The sequence below is a fragment of the Pseudopodoces humilis genome, chromosome 19, assembly GCF_049639895.1.
Source record: "Pseudopodoces humilis isolate 2021_Gansu_Grassland_sample_001 chromosome 19, ASM4963989v1, whole genome shotgun sequence".
NCBI classification, from domain to species: Eukaryota; Metazoa; Chordata; class Aves; order Passeriformes; family Paridae; genus Pseudopodoces; species Pseudopodoces humilis.
In genome coordinates this window covers 12,973,309-12,990,472 of record NC_142218.1, presented here as the reverse complement: position 1 = coordinate 12,990,472, position 17,164 = coordinate 12,973,309, and positions in this window count along the sequence as shown.

Sequence of the window (17,164 nt, the reverse complement as noted above, 5' to 3'; positions counted from 1 at the left end):
AGTGCTCACAAACACTGGGTGCAAACACAGCCAGGGTGGAGCAGCCCCGTGCCCCTCCCCAGCCCACTCCAGGTGCTTTCTGCTCTCTCTGGTCACCCCAGCCTGCTCCGAGGCACCTCTGGATCCCTGGCTCTGGGGTCCCTCACTGCTTTGGGAATGGTGACATCGTGCTGGACACCCACCAGCCCCTTCCCAACGTGGACTTTTCCCAGAATGCAGAACAAGCCCGAAGTTCTCTTAGTGGCAGGACTGTTTGCTGTTGCCAGCGTGGCTCCTAATCCCCCTGCAGAGTGTGCAGACTGACTGAGTGGTGACATTTTAAAGCCACTGTCACAATTTGCTGCTCCCTCAGGTGAGTCATGGAGCCCACGCTCACACTGGGGGTGTCTGCAGCAGGGAGAGCTTTTCCTTCTCAGTTTTCACAGCACCTCAGTCAGCAAAACCTGGCTTTGGAAAGTGAGGCTTCCACAGGCAGTCAAAATACCAAGAAAAAATTCCCAGTTTTATGGTTTGAAAGGAACAGCATCACAATCTCTGGGATCTGTTTCCCGATTCCAGCTGGCGCTATTATTTCAGAGTTGCTTTATGGGTTTGGGTTTAATTTTGTTATTAATCACGAAAAAGAAAGGAGAACGGATTTGTCATGAGGGTTGTGCTGGCTGTGGAGGCTGTCAGGTGTTTCAGGGGTGATGAGGAACCTGCAAGGCTGGAAACAGAGCAGGAATCTGCATCCAGAGCCTCAGCAGGGTGTGGGAAGGGAGGGGATATCCTGATTCCCTCATTTCTTCCAGCACTGGGTCAAGCATCTTCCTCATTTTCTCCTTGGTGTAAATTCCTGTCTGCTACAAGCTCAGGTGATATCCCATGAGTTCAGTCTCAAAATTCCATCCAGAGATGGAGTATGAGTTATGAATGGTTTCTGGATTGTTCATGTAGGGACAGAACTTATCCCTGGGCTGAGGTACAAAATTCCAGCCTGGCTGTGAAACCAACCACCCATGCAATAATGTTGGACTAATTGTCCTTTTTATCTTTATTTTTTGGTCATTCTCCCCTGGTTAAAATATTATCATGAAGTGATTTTGAAATGCAAAATGTAAATACTCAATTCAGAAATGCTTCATTTCTGTAAGAGAAGGTCATTACACTCACTCTAAGTTTGCACCATATTTCACCTTCCGTGGTTCTGTTTGCTCCTCAAATGTCTTCAAATTCAGCCTCAAAACCTTGATGTTCATCACGAAGGAAGTAATTTGGATTATCATGTCCTTCACCTGTGAATATAAGAATAACAGTGCTCCTTTTCCTCAGAGAAAAGCTTTTTCTTGATCTGAGCCATCACCTTGAGCCTTATCCTGATTCATTTTTCCCAGTTGTGTGGACAATGAACCATCCATTCTTTGAGGTGTCTTTCAACTCTTTAATATTCTTTTCCAGTAATTTCAAAGCCATCTCATGTTTTCATCAAGGACAGGTCAGAGGGGCACACCATGAGTTTTGTTTTACCAAACTGGGAATTATTTAGTTGTGTGGCAGCCAGAGAAAATCTTCTCCAAAGCAAAGGAAACTGCTGCTTTCATAATTTTTCAGCACCCAAAATGCTATTTTTTTCTTTCTAAAAATCTCCAATGAAGCTGTCACCAAATAAATCTTCCTCCCCTGCAGGAAATGCTCAGCTCGTGCATCTGACAGCTGCACAAAACTTCCTGTTCATGAATGGCACAGAGCTCCCAACAATTATCAATGATTAACCAGCTTCTTTTATGACTGTCCAGAACGAGAGCCAAGAGCATTCAAATATTGACAATGGAGGAGCAGATGACTCCTGGGCTATATTTGCATGTGTTTTTGGCACACGTGGGCTGGAGGGGGCTGCTGTGTGGGTTGGAGGTGAGGGTTTCCATCTGGCTGCTGCTGTCAAGGTTCATTCAGCAGAGCACGAGGGATGAGCAGCAAAACGAGGAAAGGGAGGACAGAAGGAACCTGCAGGAGAACAGCTGAGCAAAAAGCAAAATTAGGCATAACTCCAGTGGAATTCTGGCAGTTTGGAGCAAAATATAAATGAGGTTTTGACTCAGCTTTGATGTTTCACTCCAAGGAGGACGGATGGACTGAATCACGGATTCTTTCAGATGAGAGAGCCCAACATTTGCATGGATTGATGGATCCTGGATCCCCAGCAGGGAGAGCCAAGGGAGCCACCTGAATCCCAGATCCAGCCCAGCCCTTGGGCCTCTGAGATCCCCAGGGTTTGGTCCTTCATGTGGGGCTGCATTCCTAAAACCCTAAGTGACACCTCTGAGGGTCACCCTGGCAGCTCAACCCGCTTGGAGTAGGTTTCCAAAAAATCAGAGGCAGCGCAGTGACCGATGCTGTTACACAGCTGGGGCTCAGACCCCAACACAAGGTGCTGGCACTCCTGAATTCCTGATATCCCTTACAAAATCCACAGTCCTTGGGACAGACATGAGCTGGAAAGCTGGTGCAGATGTGGAGTCATCCCCATCACCCCAGCACCACGAACATCCTCCTCTTTGGGGGAGCAGGTGCTGCTGTGAACTGAGAAAGGAAAGCACATCTGAATTCACGCTCCTGCAAACCTGAAAAGCCTGGCTCAGAGCTCCAGGGAAAACTGTTTCTGTTTAAGTTCTGCTTAAGTTCTAGGCTTTATTGGATCTGGCTCCTTTACAGCTGGTGGCTCCTGGTGGCTGCCCCAGAGTTATGTTTTCAGCAAGTCGGATTTCCCCGCTGGCTCTGAGCTCCCATTAATGGTTGGATCTGTCTTGCGTTTCACCAATGTGGTCTGACTGGGTAGTGAAAAGGAGAGAATAATTGCTGCAGTGCAGGAGCTCTGGGGAAGCAGCACCATCCTTAATTGTTACCATGCTGCCCGTGCCTCTCAGCAGGCCCTGGCTGAAGCTGCAGCCCGTTCCTGTGGTCTGCCCCTGCAGCAGCTCCACCAAACCCGGAGGAATCCCTGCAGATCCGCGCCGGGGTGGGAGCAGCCTCTGGCTCACATGCTCCAGCTGGAGCTCAATGGGAAACATTCCCTCATTCTGCTTCCCAGAGATGCCTGAACAGCGTTTCTAAATGCTATTTCAGCCTCGAGTTCCTGCAGACTGTGAGTCACGGTGTTGATGTGGGGAGGGAGCTGCTGATCCAATTGTCTCTTCTTCCCCCATCACAAACCCCCCCCAGGTTCCTGCTGCCACTATTTTATTTTTCAAAGAGGGAGAATTACAGACTCTACACCAGCTATTTCTCCATGTGGGAGCTTCTAGAACAGATAAAGGTTCCTGTGTCAGGATTGAGACAGAGAGTTATTGTAGACGTGGTGCCTCAGTGGGTGGAACAGGCATTTGAACCACAATTACTCTCCTGTAGGAGCATTTTAAGTCTCTATCAAATATGCAGCGATGATAACAATACTATGTTAAATATTCACCTCCTTCATGCAAGTCCTTCCTTCTGGGTCATGACTTTCCCCAGCTGGCTCTGCTTTGAACCCCCTGGCACTGCTTTCCCCTGTCAGTGCTTCACCCTTCCCCTTCCCAAGCCTGAAATACGGAAAATTTGAGGAGCTGCAGCTACTACAAAGAAGAAGGAGTGAAAAAAAGCCTTGTAAACTCTGCATTTAATTCCTGCCTTTGGTGAGGAAACAGCAGGCGCATGAGCATGGACCTGCAGCAGGGAAAGTGATGATTTTTGGGGGGATTTTTGTGGATCAGGTGTAGGATGTTCTCCTGTCCTGAGGAGGAGCCAGGCATGAGGCTGAGCCTGCTCTGATGGATGTGCAGAGCTGGGAACAGCAGAGTCCCCACAGCCAGGTTTGTCCTGGCAGGTTCCTGGTGTCAGCTGGACACGGGTGAAGCGGTGTCCACACTCCTGCCCTTCTGCCAGGTGCTGGTTTGAGACCTTTGTTTCCCCACCCTGGTGGCTTTGGGCTGAGGGAAAAGTCAAAATTTTATTCTATTTTGTGTGCACTTCTCCCAAGAAAAGACCTCGATGGCCTCAGTGCACCTTGTCCCTGTCTGCTCACCGGGATCACCTGGGAGAAGGGTCCCTGCAATTCCAGCTGTGAATTCCTGCAGCTGCCCCACAGAACGGGGTTAAAGCTCCTCCTCACACAGGGGCACCCCTCAGGTCACTGCAGCATCAGGGCAGCTGCAGCCAGATTTTCTCCCTGGAGAAATACGATTTGCTAAACTTCGCAAGGATGGATATGCCTGATCCAGCCCACTGAAGGGATAAAAGCTTTTCAGCTACAGGAGTAAATATTAATCTTTGTGACAGGCTGTGAGGGATAAGAATTTGATATCACTTTATTGCTGCCACTGGAATATTGGACAGGAGCTGTGCCAGCCCCTGGGCTTTTCCTTTTCCCTTTCCCTTTTGCCTTTCCCTTTTCCCTTTTCCTTTTCCCTTTTCCTTTTCCCAACTCCTGATCTGAGCTCTGTGACCCTCTGGATTACTCAGCAATTCCGCATTGCTGAGAGCCAAAGCTTTATTCCAGGAGAATTCCAGCATTCCCTGAGCAGCCCTGTCCTTCAGCACAGCTCCCTGGCGAGCAGTGACATTACAGCAGCACATCCTCAGGTGACACCAGCACGGGAGAAACAAAACAGGAATATCAGGCAGCACAGGGATCTTGGGAATCCTCCTGGGTTCGTGAAACTGCTTGTTTCATGTAAAAAAACCTTATGTACCTGAGGATTTTGTTGTTTTATTGAATCAGTGGTGCCTGGCTTTGAATGCATTTTGATAGGTTTGGGTTTAAAAGAATAATTATCAGGGTTAGAAAATTGTCAGTATTGCAAAAAGATGCAAAGAGGAGTTATCAAATATTCAGAATTCATAGTGCAACTCGAGGATCTGCTGCCTAACTTACTTCACTGGCAGTAAAATCAACAATACCCAAATCCAGCAATATCCTACAGTTTTGAAGGGGATAATATTGCCAGGTAGGAACTTTGTGACTCAATTAAACATTTAAAAGTGCAAATCCTCAAAAGCGGAAGTGGGAGCTGTGCTTAAGAAGGCGAGGAAATAAAAACCTCTCATTTTAACTCATCACATCTGGATTCAAAATTGGCTAAAAAAATAGAAGATTTTTAGGGATGTTGCAGCTTGGAGTAGTTGCTCCTGGATTCAACCCCGAATATCACTTTTTGAGCTTTGAATGGAGAAGTTTCACCTCATTTGAGGGCAGCTCTCCAGCAGTGACACTCCTGAGCAGGACCTGACCTGTCCTCCATGGCCGAGGCTTGGGAATTGCACTTCCCATGTCACATTTAACCTTTCCCTTTATTTTACCCACTTGTAAAAAGCAATGACACCTCAATTCTGACCACATTCTCAGCATCACCTGGCGGAGATGGCCAGGGATGTTTTGGGATGCTCAGAGAAGCTCCAGGATGCTCCGGGATGCTGTGGGATGTTCAGGGATGCTCAGGGAAGCTCCGGGATGTTTTGGGATGCTCAGAGAAGCTCCAGGATGCTCCGGGATGCTGTGGGATGTTCAGGGATGCTCAGGGAAGCTCCGGGATGTTTTGGGATGCTCAGAGAAGCTCCAGGATGCTCCGGGATGCTGTGGGATGTTCAGGGATGCTCAGGGAAGCTCCGGGATGTTTTGGGATGCTCAGAGAAGCTCCAGGATGCTCCGGGATGCTGTGGGATGTTCAGGGATGCTCAGGGAAGCTCCGGGATGTTTTGGGATGCTCAGAGAAGCTCCGGGATGCTCAGAGAAGCTGCGGGATGCTCAGAGAAGCTGCGGGTTGCTCCAGGATGCTCCGGGATGCTCTGGGATGTTCCGAGATGCTCAGGAATGTTCCGAGATGCTCAGGGCTACCCACGGAAGGTTCGGGATGCCCAGGAAAGGTCCGGGATGCCCAGGGAAGCTCAGGGATACCCACGGAAGGTCCGGGATGCCCAGGGAAGCTCAGGGATACCCAGGGAAGGTCCGGGATGCCCAGGGAAGGTCCGGGATGCCCAGGGAAGGTCCGGGATGCCCAGGGAAGGTCCGGGATGCCCAGGGAAGGTTCGGGATGCTCGGCAGCTGTCAGCAGGTGGCGGAGTTAAGCCGCGCTCAGCGAGGAGATGCTCAGTGCGCTCTGAGCTGAGCCCAGCGTTTTACCCACAATGGGCAATTAATTAATTGATAATCCACCTCAGTTTGAAATTTCTGAGCGCTTGGGACTCAAAAGGAGGCGCTATCAAGGAGCCTTGTGCCTTCCAACCCTTTCCAGGTGCTTCCAGCCACCTCCTCCCCTCCTGCAAAGGAATTTTCTGTTCTCACCACCAAGGACAAAGCTGGCTGATGAACTGTGTTTGTGCAGCTCAGACTGCAAGTGACATTTCTACTCTTTAATTCTACTCTGGACAAAGTAATCTTTTCAAGCCCCCTGTGTTTCCTCCGTGCTGTTGTCCTGGTGTTGTTAAAACAGCCAGGCTGTGGTGACCAGGGGAGAGTTTGGCTGCACCAGAGCTGTTCTTGTCGTGACAGACTCGTGGGCAGGTTTGTTTTTAGCAATTAAAATTAAAATCCTGAGTCCCAGCTGAGAAAATAACATGTGGGTGTCAACAGGTTAAGGATATACACAATCCTTAGGTTATCATGATGATTGTCTTTTAAATAAAGAAATGCAAGCCAAACCCTGGAGAAGCTGATTTGAACATTAATATTTGGGTAATTAGGAGTAACTTAAATATTTCTTTAACTGTCAAATTTCTCTCTCTAGAGAGCTGGCTGGTGTGATTAATTCCTGCTCCAGCTTCATCCCTTTGTTCCCATTTTGAACCAAAAACCCAATTTAGGCATGAGAAAGCTTCTGAAGATGTTTCTTGTGCAGGCAGAGGTGGAGGGCAGGGTAAATGGCAGCACATGACTCAGGCTGTGTCTCAAACCACACAGCTGCCACTGTTTGCTCTGAACCAGTCTCATTCTAAAGTTAGCTTCACTTATTATTATATTTTATTTTTTTTTTCTCAGATCAAGTTTTTGTGTTGTTAAATTTGTTCCCTGGGGTCAGAGAGTCCGTGCTGGTGTTTTCAGGTGCGGTTAATGATTTAAGGTGACTCATATGTCAGGGCTCACTCACTGGAGCCTCACAACAAACCCAGCAGTGACTCAGGAAGCTTTTTTACCATTGTGTTGAGATGATGTGTGCTCACAGAATTCCAAGAGGACACATAGATATTTTAGCAGCTTATTTTTTTTTGTTTTTGGTGTTCCTACTATCAGTTTGTAACTCTGTGAGGAGATTAGCTCATATCAGGGCTAGCCCACATCCCCCAGCAGCAGCGGGGTCTGGGTTTGCAGAGGACACCGTGGTTAATGTTTCTGCAGCTGGCATATAACTTCCAGAGGGGACACACGAGGGACAAGGGAAAGGGGATCTCTGCATCATGTGGCAGCGCTGGGGTTGCCGAGTGCAAGAGGCAGAATCATTCCAGGTCTCATCTGAACACGTCCAAACCCCAGGGAAAGGAACCCACCCATTTTAGTCAGCTCTGGAAAGCACCTTTAATGTGCACAGAGAGCAGCAAGGAGAGCGTGGTGCACAGTCACAGAACCAGGGCGTTGGGAGGGACATTAAAGCTCATCCCTCCACCCCTGCCATGGCAGGAACACCTTGCACTGCCCAGCCTGCTCCAGCCTGCCCTTGGGCACTTCCAGGGCTGGGGCAGCCTCAGCTTCTCTGGGAATTCCATCCCAGCCCCTCCCAGGCAGGAATTCCTTCCCAACGGTGCTGAGCAGGGATCACAGAGGGAATGATTTCCGTATGTCACTGTCCCCTGCTAGAGGCAGACATGGCATCAACAGAAGCTGAGTTTTTTGGTCAAAAATAAAGAATGAGCTTGAAGCGTTGAGTCAGAACAGAAATCCCAAAGGAAAATTGTGGGCGCATTCCTTAAAATGAGACTTTTTCAGCAAGTATTAGTAACAGCTTAAATATTCTGTTACATAAACGTCACTTTTTGTAATGCTGGTGAGAGATAGGGACTTTTATTTTTTCCCCCAGGAAAAAATTGCTTGGCAATTCTAAAAGCATCTTTATTGCTTTTGTGTATCCTGCAAATTTCACGTGAAAACACTTCCGAAAAGCGACCCTGGCACTTCCTGAACTCCAGGTCTTGAGGAGTTATAAATAACTGCTAGGAAGTACTACACGTACCACTAGTTTGAGTAATATTTAATGGAGGTCAGTGTGCAATGAACTCCTCAGGTAACGGAGTCCAGTAGACAATTATTGCCTGACACTTCAGTTTTCTATTTAGATAATTTGACCTTTTAATTGAGCACTTAACCTGATAGTTTACACAGTCTGGGGCCACTCTCAGGGGAGAAAAAAACCCCACTATTATAGATATTCTTTTCTAAATTTCCAATTAAGGGGAAGACATGACCAAAGTAGTTTTCCTGGAGCTGCTGGCTGGTGCTGGAGCTCACGGGAGGAGGGCAGGGGTGTTTGAACCCCACGGGGTGGGTCACGTACTCCCAGGGCTGGGATGGGCTGCACTCGTTGGCCTCTCCCTTATCACGGGAGGGATTCCTGCTGGAGATCTGCTCTGCACGCTCGGGGTGAGCTGGGTTTGCTGCTGAGCCGTGTTTTCCCCAAAGCTGGGGCAGCTCATTCACTCAGCAGATCCTTCAGGGCTGGGAACAGCCAGGACTGGGCTGTTCCTGCTGCTGAGGGTCCATCCTGCCTCCCTGTGCCTTCCCAAGGCTGCCCTGATGCTCCAGGCTCTGCATTCCTGAGGGCTGAGCCTGGTCCCAAAGGGAATTCTGCTGAAAGCAATGTTTAGAGAAGCCACACCATGATAAAATATATATATTTATACTTCCTTGTGAGCTTTCTGCAGCTCTGGTGGATCACCCAGCTGCTAGAACACTACTGAGGATGTAGCTCCGAGATTCAGACACCTCAAATTCCAACGGGCTTTATTTCCACCCTTAATGGTGTCCAATAAAAGAGAAAAGATGGGAATTGTTTTCCTTCAGATCAGCAATTGCTGAAAGCCAGGGCAGTGCTCTTACTCATGGGCAAGCCTGATAATCCCAGCAAACTCACTCATCCCTTCTCCAAGAGGAATTTATTCCAGTCCAGACCACGCAGTTCATTGCTGGTAAGAAGGAGGAACAACCTTTTGCAATATGTTCCTCCCAGCCAATCATCCTTTGCTACTGGCTTTTTCCTACCAGGTTGCCCAAGAATATTAAAGAAAATTCAGTGAGACTTTTTCAAAGCACTGACTTACCCCAATGCTTTTGTTGGCAGCAGCAAACCCGGGCTTGAAAGTTTGAGCAATGTGGAGATGGGATGGGTGGGTGGGGGAAAAACTGAAAATGCAAAAGCAAACTCAGGGTTTAGGATGCTTCTGCTTTGGGTGAGACAGAGAGGGAGAGTAAAAGAGAAAGAAATTCAACACAGAAGCAGTTCTAGCTGAAAATTTTCAGTGAAATCGTCGAGAAGAAATTTGGGAGATAATTTCTCTAGACATTTTCATGGCAAAGGAAAAACAGTGGCTACAAAGACTTTTACATCTCTGAATATTTTTGGTATCCTCTGTACAAACAAAGTGGTCTCGATTCAAGCCCTGCTGGACCAAACGTCCACAGTTTTCCTTTTTGACAGTTCTGGCTGAAAAAAACCCAGTAATTAACACACAAAATTAATGACAGCTTCTCTGCTAGAACAAACTCCTCGAGGTGAAGGCTAATGGAGCTTTAATGATCTCTCTAGAAAAGGGAAATGGTCATTTCCAGCAGAGCCAGCCATTATTCTGCTATTCTAACCATCACTGCCAGAGCAGGAAATATTGTTGTGCTCTGAACTGCTAAGAGCTGGTGGAAATCTTGCTCTGAGTGTGCCTGTGACAGAGAATATTTAACTTGTGAGAGCAGGGAAGAGCAACCAGTCATTCTGCTTGGTTTTATTATTTGCCTCAATCCCGTCCAGTTTGGAAAATGTGAAAACAAAGAACACTTTATTTCTCATGTTAGCATAAATATGGATTAATTTACAGGAAAGCTGAGGGTGCTGAGAGATCAAAAAGAGAGGAAATCCACATGAGCTTTGAAAAAGGCTGGCGTTTCTCACCAATAAACATGATGTGTGGTGGGATGATCAAAGCTGCTGCATTAATCCAAATATTATCCTTGGAACAGAGCCACGACCACTCTGCTCTGTTTCTCACTTAACCTTTCAAGTAAAAGTGCCATTACTCATGAGGGTGTCTCACACTGCTCTGCAGCTCTCCTGGCCTGCTGTTCCTGCTGTTTTTCCTGCTCTATCCCGAGGTCACACGGCTGCAGTGTGCTGCTTCCCCACACCCCGGCACTGACTCGCCCCTGCTGCACCGTGGTGACATTTTGGGGTCACGTCCTGACCCTCATTCTCTTCACAAAGTACCTTAAAATGATCTTTTACTTCTTCTGACACCACCATTCTGCCCTGCTTTCCAGACTCAGGACAGTTCCTGACGTGGCAATATTTGGGAAATCTGGGAAGATGTGCAGCTGGGAGCTGTGAGTCTGCATCCCACGTCAGCCCGCATCCCTGCTCCCAGGAGATTCCCTGAGCCCTGTGCTGCCCTTTCCTACATCCCCTGGGGGCTTGAGGGGGAATCTGGGGGTGGTTTGGCCGCAGTTCAGCCCAGGATGGTTTGGGTTGAAGGAATCTCAAAGCTGATCCCTTTCCACCCCAGCCCTGGCAGGAACAGCTCCACTGTCCCAGGAGCTCCCAACCCATCCAGCCTGGCCTTGGGCACTGCCAGGGATCCAGGGGCAGCCACAGCTGCTCTGGGAATTCCTGTGCCAGGGCCTGCCCACCCTCACAGGGAGGAATTTTTCCCAATATCCCACCTAACCCTCCTCTCTGTCAGTTTGAAGCCATTCCCTGTGTCCTGTCCCTCCATCCCTATAAATTTTCTCTCCCCATCTTTCCTGCAGCTCCGTCAGGCCACAATGAGGTCACCCCAAAGCTTCTCCAGGCTGAACAATCCCAATTTTCCCAAACTTCCCTCACAGCTGGGGGGTCACCAGTGGCAACACCAGCTGTGACACTCAGGCTGGGGCTGCTCTGTCCCCAGCTGGGGACATTTCCCATGCTGGAGCCTCCCAGGCCGTGTCCTGTGCTGCTTTTTGTGTCTCTGGTGGAAAAGGTCTCCAGGTTCCCCCCTCACCCCATGCCCTGGCACTGGTTACTCATTAAACCCACTGTTATTAATAGCAGAGCACAGGGTGGGAGTGCAGGTTCAGCCAGTGCGTTCTCCTACCGAGGGATGCCAAAAATAGACACACAAAAGTCCAACCCTGATGAAATTTTAACTATTTTTAGTAAAAAACCCCACATACTATACTAACTAACTGATCCCTGACAGGTCCGAATTCCTCAGAAGCTGTGGAATGAATGTGTTAGAAACCCCATCATCTCTTATATTTACAATATCTCTTGTAGCTGTATTTCTAAATTAATATATATCTTTTTTTTTTCCCTTACTTTTCAGCTGATGAGGAGAAATTAAGCTCAAGGATGTTTCAATGTGTTTTATTAATTGTTTTATTCTATGATCAAGGATGGGCTGGTGATAGACAAGAGCTGAAGTGTTACCTGCAGTGCCTGCCCCTGCCCAAAGCAAGATTTGGGGCAGACTGAGAAAACAGAGCCCAAATTCTGGGAATGACAGAAACTGGGTGGGTGGGGGATTCCAGGAGGGAAGGGGAAGGATTCTGACAGGCTGAGCTGAGCCCTGAGGGTGAGAATCGATGGGGCCTCAGTTCCTAAGCAGGGATAAATGTGGAAAGGTTCAGCACAAAACGAGAGAACTCTGAGAGGAAGCAGAGGAGACGGAGTCCACCTGCTTCTGATAATGGCAGAATTAACTTTGAGTTATGTGCTGCTCCCTGAGCTTTTAAATCTTTTACTGTTAATGTCATATTTATGATTTCTGTGCAAGCTAAGGTGATGAAGTCCTGCACAGACTGCTGGAAGTGCCTCAGGAGCTGCTTTTCCCCAGCACTGATTACAGCCTGGCTCTCGTGCCAGATAAGCAAAGCTCTATCTCTGCATTAACAACTGAAAATAAATCACTTGACTCTGTCTGCACAGACAAGAGCAGCAAGGCAGAAATGGCTGCATATTGCTGAAAATTTAAGTGCTATCCATGCACCAAAAATGTTCAATTTTTGGCAGAAGTTTTCCTGCTCAGACCGAGGCAGTGGAAGGTTTTCTCACCATTTAATGGTGCTGCCTGATGATGCTGTGCCTGAAGGTGTTTGGGTGGAGCTGCTTTCTAAAAATCAAAACATGCCATGAGACTGAGGTGGTTTTCATGAAATTCCCTTTCAAAATGAAAATGAAGAGTTGTTGACATAATAATGTTGAAAACTGCAGGTTTGGAGCTTGACTGGAAGAAAAATCTTTGTCCTGGAGGAAGCTCTCGTAACAGCCCAGCTAATCTTAAAAACAACCCCAAGTTTTCCAAAAGGTTCCTTCCCATAAGATTTGCATCCAGCTGATGTGTTTTGCCTCTCCCAAACTTTTGCTAAAAAGCCACCTTCGCTTCAATCAGATTTTCAAGCGCAGAAGAATTTTAAATTTCAGGATTGTCTAGAAAAATGCCAAACCTGGTTCCCATTGTCCTTCAGCCAGTGTGGGGCACGTGGCTCCACAGCAGGGCACTGACACTGCTCTAACCTCCCTCAGGAAAATGCTATTTCCACTCCTCTGTTTGCCCAGGGGCTCTGATTTCCCCCAGAAATTCCAGTTGCTCCTGCTGTTGTTTCTTTTTTTCCCCCTGGATGCCATTGACTTCTATAAATAGCAAGCTCCTCTCTCTCCCTGTCACAAATCTTTTTTTTTTTTTGACAAATGTTTTGACAAAAAACAAATGTTTTCCAGTCTGGCACCGCTTTGGGTGCCAAGCACAACCCCAGAGGGGCTGGGAGGAAGCAGCAGCTTCCCCAGGGGATGTTGAATATGCAAAATATGCAATAAAAACCCCTCTGTGCTCTGTGTTTCTGAGGGCACCTGCCCAGAGCCCTGCTGCTGGATCAAAGCACACATCAAACATTTGGCATCAGCCACGTCCCTCCCTGAACAACCCCTCCTGCAGGCAGCATAATGTGCTATTTTTAAACTTTTATTCCATTCATTTGTATCCACACACAAATAAAACTTCCCCACTGCAGGGGTTTGCTGTTGGCTTCCAGCTGACTCTGATTCTTTAAGCAATGAGTTTCCCTTTCAATTCTGCCTTTGGGCAAGAGGGGATTTGCAAGAGTTATGAATCAACTGCATTTGGAGCTTCTGTCCTGCCTGGAAAATGTCTTGGGGCACACCTTCCTTGCCAGGCTTCCCTCTGAGCCTGGCCCTGTGCTGGGAAGCTGTTTTGCTACTGTTCAGCACCAAAAAATACCTTGTGCAATTAGTTCTTTTCTCCCTCCAACCAGAAGGGAAGTCCTGAGAGGTTCTTGTGTATCCAAAGTGAAATTTTAGTGTTTAGAATAAAAAACTAAAGTCCTGCTGGTTTTAGGTGGCTTAATTTCACTTTAATATTTAAGAACCTGAGGGACTGCATCTCCAGCTAAATGATTCAGTACCTAAAGTTCTCTTAAGAGAGACCTTGGGGATCTTCCTGGTTCCTTTGGCTGCACATGGGGGTGGTCTGGCCCTTTCCAACTCCAAGGTCTCATCCCCAGGTAGGAATTGGTGCCACACGGCTGCTGTTGACTGCAGCAGTTCTGCAGCCAAGAGCTGAGTCAGAGCAGCCCTGTGATCCTACTAAAACCAGCCCTGCAAAAAAAGGTTTTTGTCTGGATCAAAGTCCCAGGATCCCTGCTCACGAAAGGGGGTGAAGGACAAGGGTTCATAATCAGTCTGTGAACCACAAAGTTCCTTGGGGTGCAATCTCCACAGGGCTTTTATTGCAGGCGAGCAAACCACACCTAAAAAATTCCCCCAGTTACCCTCTCCTTTGGGATTGGTGTGAGCAGCTCCAGGGGATCAGCTGTCTCCATTTCAGGGGAATTTAATTCCCATTGATTCCCATCAACTGCTGCTCGAGGTGTCTAAATGAAACCATCATCTACAAACAGGTCAATAAAGGAAATATCCTTACAATTATGGGCTTGAATTCTCTTTGTAACTCTATGGCTCTTTCTGTCCCCAAAAATCCTTTTCAGTCTGCCCACAAATATGTATTTAATAGGCAGGTAGGATGCACCACTCCTGATGGAACCAATAAATCTGATAAAATGATATTTCACCACCCTGCAAATGTTTCCCTCAGCCTGCACTTCTTATCAGCCCTTCCAGGAGCGAGCACTTATAGGTGAAGTTTGAAATATAAAATTTTCATAGGAAAACCAAATGCCTGGTCTCCTATGGAGCCAGCTTCCCTTTGTATGTCCCAAATCACAGAATCACAGATTAATTTAGATCAGGAAGGATCTCCAAGGGTCCAACCTCTGCCCAATCTCCACCTTGTCTCCTAAACCAGAGCACTGAGTGCCACCTCCAGTGGTAGTGGAAGCTCCCAGTAAGAATTATTGAATTACCTGAGACCTTTCTATCATTGACAGCATTTCAAATATCTCCTGTTTTCTTCTGTTCCCTTTATTTTAGCACAGTGTGCTTTGAAGCCTTTCACTTGTGTTGAAATATTGAATGTTACAAGGAGCAACGTGCATTAAAGCTTTTCCTTCGGAGGGGAGACAGGATTCTTCCAGAGCACCAAAACCTGGCAGCTGCTGAGCAGAGCAAAAGGTGTGGATGATCCCAGTTATCCTCTCAAACTGCCCAGAACCTCGCTCCCAAACTCTTCCTTGCTCTACTTCAGCTCCCATTTAAAATGACCAGAATTTGGTCAGCTGAGGTTTTCTCCTGTGCTTTTTTGTGGCACAGATGTTCAACCCCAGCAGTTTGAGGAGCGTTTGGGGTCTGCAGGCTCAGGTTGGAGGTCCCTGCTGAGCCACCAAGGCAGCTCCCAGCTCTGGGCAGGGGGTGGCCTTTGCCCACGGCTGAGCTGGCTCCTGGCTGACCCCTGGCAGATATCTGGGTACCTTTGCCCTGGAGAAAAATGGGACAGAGCCTCAGCCAGGCATTGACCTCACCTGCAAAACTGCCCATGATTCCCGTGGTGGAACTGAGATAACAGGAAGGGCTTTTTTCAGGGAGCTTGGAAGCCTGGGCAAGTGCAACCCATTCTGCCTGAGGCTTCTCAAACATTCCTTCCCATCACTTCCATTAAATCTGGAGAACCTTTTTCCTTCCTTCCTCTTCAGCCAGCTCTGTGCTGCTGGAAGCCCATCTGCAGCGAGGTAAACAAGACCTGGAGCATTCCCCTGCTCCTCTCCTATCTCCTGTTTTTCTGTGGAGCACAGTTCACCAGCAGCATGAATCAGATGAGACTCTGATTTCCATTCCACTTTCAGGACACCTGAGTTGATAGTGGAGGGTTAAAGTACCATGGACGTGCAGATTTCAATTTGGGGTAATTTTTGTACTCCTGGCTCCCCTTTATTGCCCTGCTGTTGTCCCTGCCAGCAGCTGACTCCTTCCCTTCTCCCTTCCCTTCCCTTCCCACTGTCTGGAGTTCACTCAACAGATGGAAAATTAGAGGCAAAGGGTTCGAACTTGTTGAGAGGAACATGCCCAAGGAAGCACAGGATAATTTTCCCTGATTATTAACCACATTCCATTCCACACTTGTTTTGACATTGTCCCTCGGAGAAAAATATTTTGCTTTATAGGGAGGCCTTGCTGTTGCTTTTCCTGTCAGGAATTATTGCTCCATAAGTGTTCAGCTCCATCCAAACCCTACAATGTAAAGTTCTCTAAAATTCCTTCTGGATCCAAGTCCTCCAGATGAAGTTTAACTTGTTAGGTTGTTCCAAAACCTCAGAGATCACAGAACTGAGATAAAAGCCGTGGACAAGAGCTGAAATTCGATGTAGTCCATTCTCTGCTAGCAAGGAGTATGGGGATATAGGAGACAAAATCCATGCAGGAATTGGATGAGGCATTCATGAAGTTCTAGGAGAACAGACAAGAAAGAAAAACTGATTTTCACTCTCTTCAACTCTGATACTCAAAAACACCCAAGAATAAATAAAAGTGAACAGGCACAATGTTCAGTTTCATAATATAATATTCACACTTTTCTCCAAGCCCTGCCTGAAAGGAGACATTAAAATAAATGGAATGCAGCCACCCACACCTTGAGCTATCAATGCCTGAGCTCTCAGGGGAATTCACACATCCAGGGTAAGGGATTAATGAGCTGCTGGTAGCCTCAATCTCAATAAACCTCTTGTTTCAATTATCTGAAACCAAAACCAGCTTTTTTTCTGCTAAAGCTACAACTCTTCCATGAATTTTCAAGATATTTGCCACAGAGGACTGAAAATTGTCCAACTTTCTCTTTTTTTGAGGAGTGATAATGCATTAAAAACCCACCCACCCACGTGCAGCACCACTGAATTAAAAATGAAGTTTCACATCTTTAAAATGAGACATGGGATGAATTTTCTGAACATTTGTCCTGAAATGAACTTCAGCTGTGAACAATGCACAGAATTAATTTTTTTGATTTTGGGTTATTTTGCACCATTAATTAAAGTGTAGACTGAGGTGTGAGTTCTGCCTCTGGCTGTTGAGCACAAAGTTCCTTCTCAGGCTGGAGGGGACAAACCTGAGCATTTTCTGCCACTGGTGAGAGCAGGGAAAGGTGCCCAAATCCCTCTGCAGGGACTGACTCAGAGCTGAGGAACGGCAGCTTGTCAGGAGCAGAGCACAGATCAAAAATTCCAGATTGTCAGACCTAAAGACTTCTCATCCATAAAAATAGCGTGGATTATTGGCTCCAGCTTTGCCTTTCCAATTCCAACATGCCCAAAGCCTGAACAGGATTCACTTCCTTTTGGACAGGTAAACCTCACTCCCTTCCTTGTTGAGACAGGGAATTAATTCCATTAAAGTTCTGATCCTTCCTCTGAGGAGTGACTGCAGGAAATGATCACAGGGAAGTGGTGTTGAAATGGAAATTCTGAATGAGGGACTCGTTTCAAAGCAGCAAAGGACTGCACTGGATTTATCCTGCTGGGCAAAAGGTTTCCCAGATTTTTGTTAATCTCAGGGCATCCTGTTGGGTTTCTGCTCTG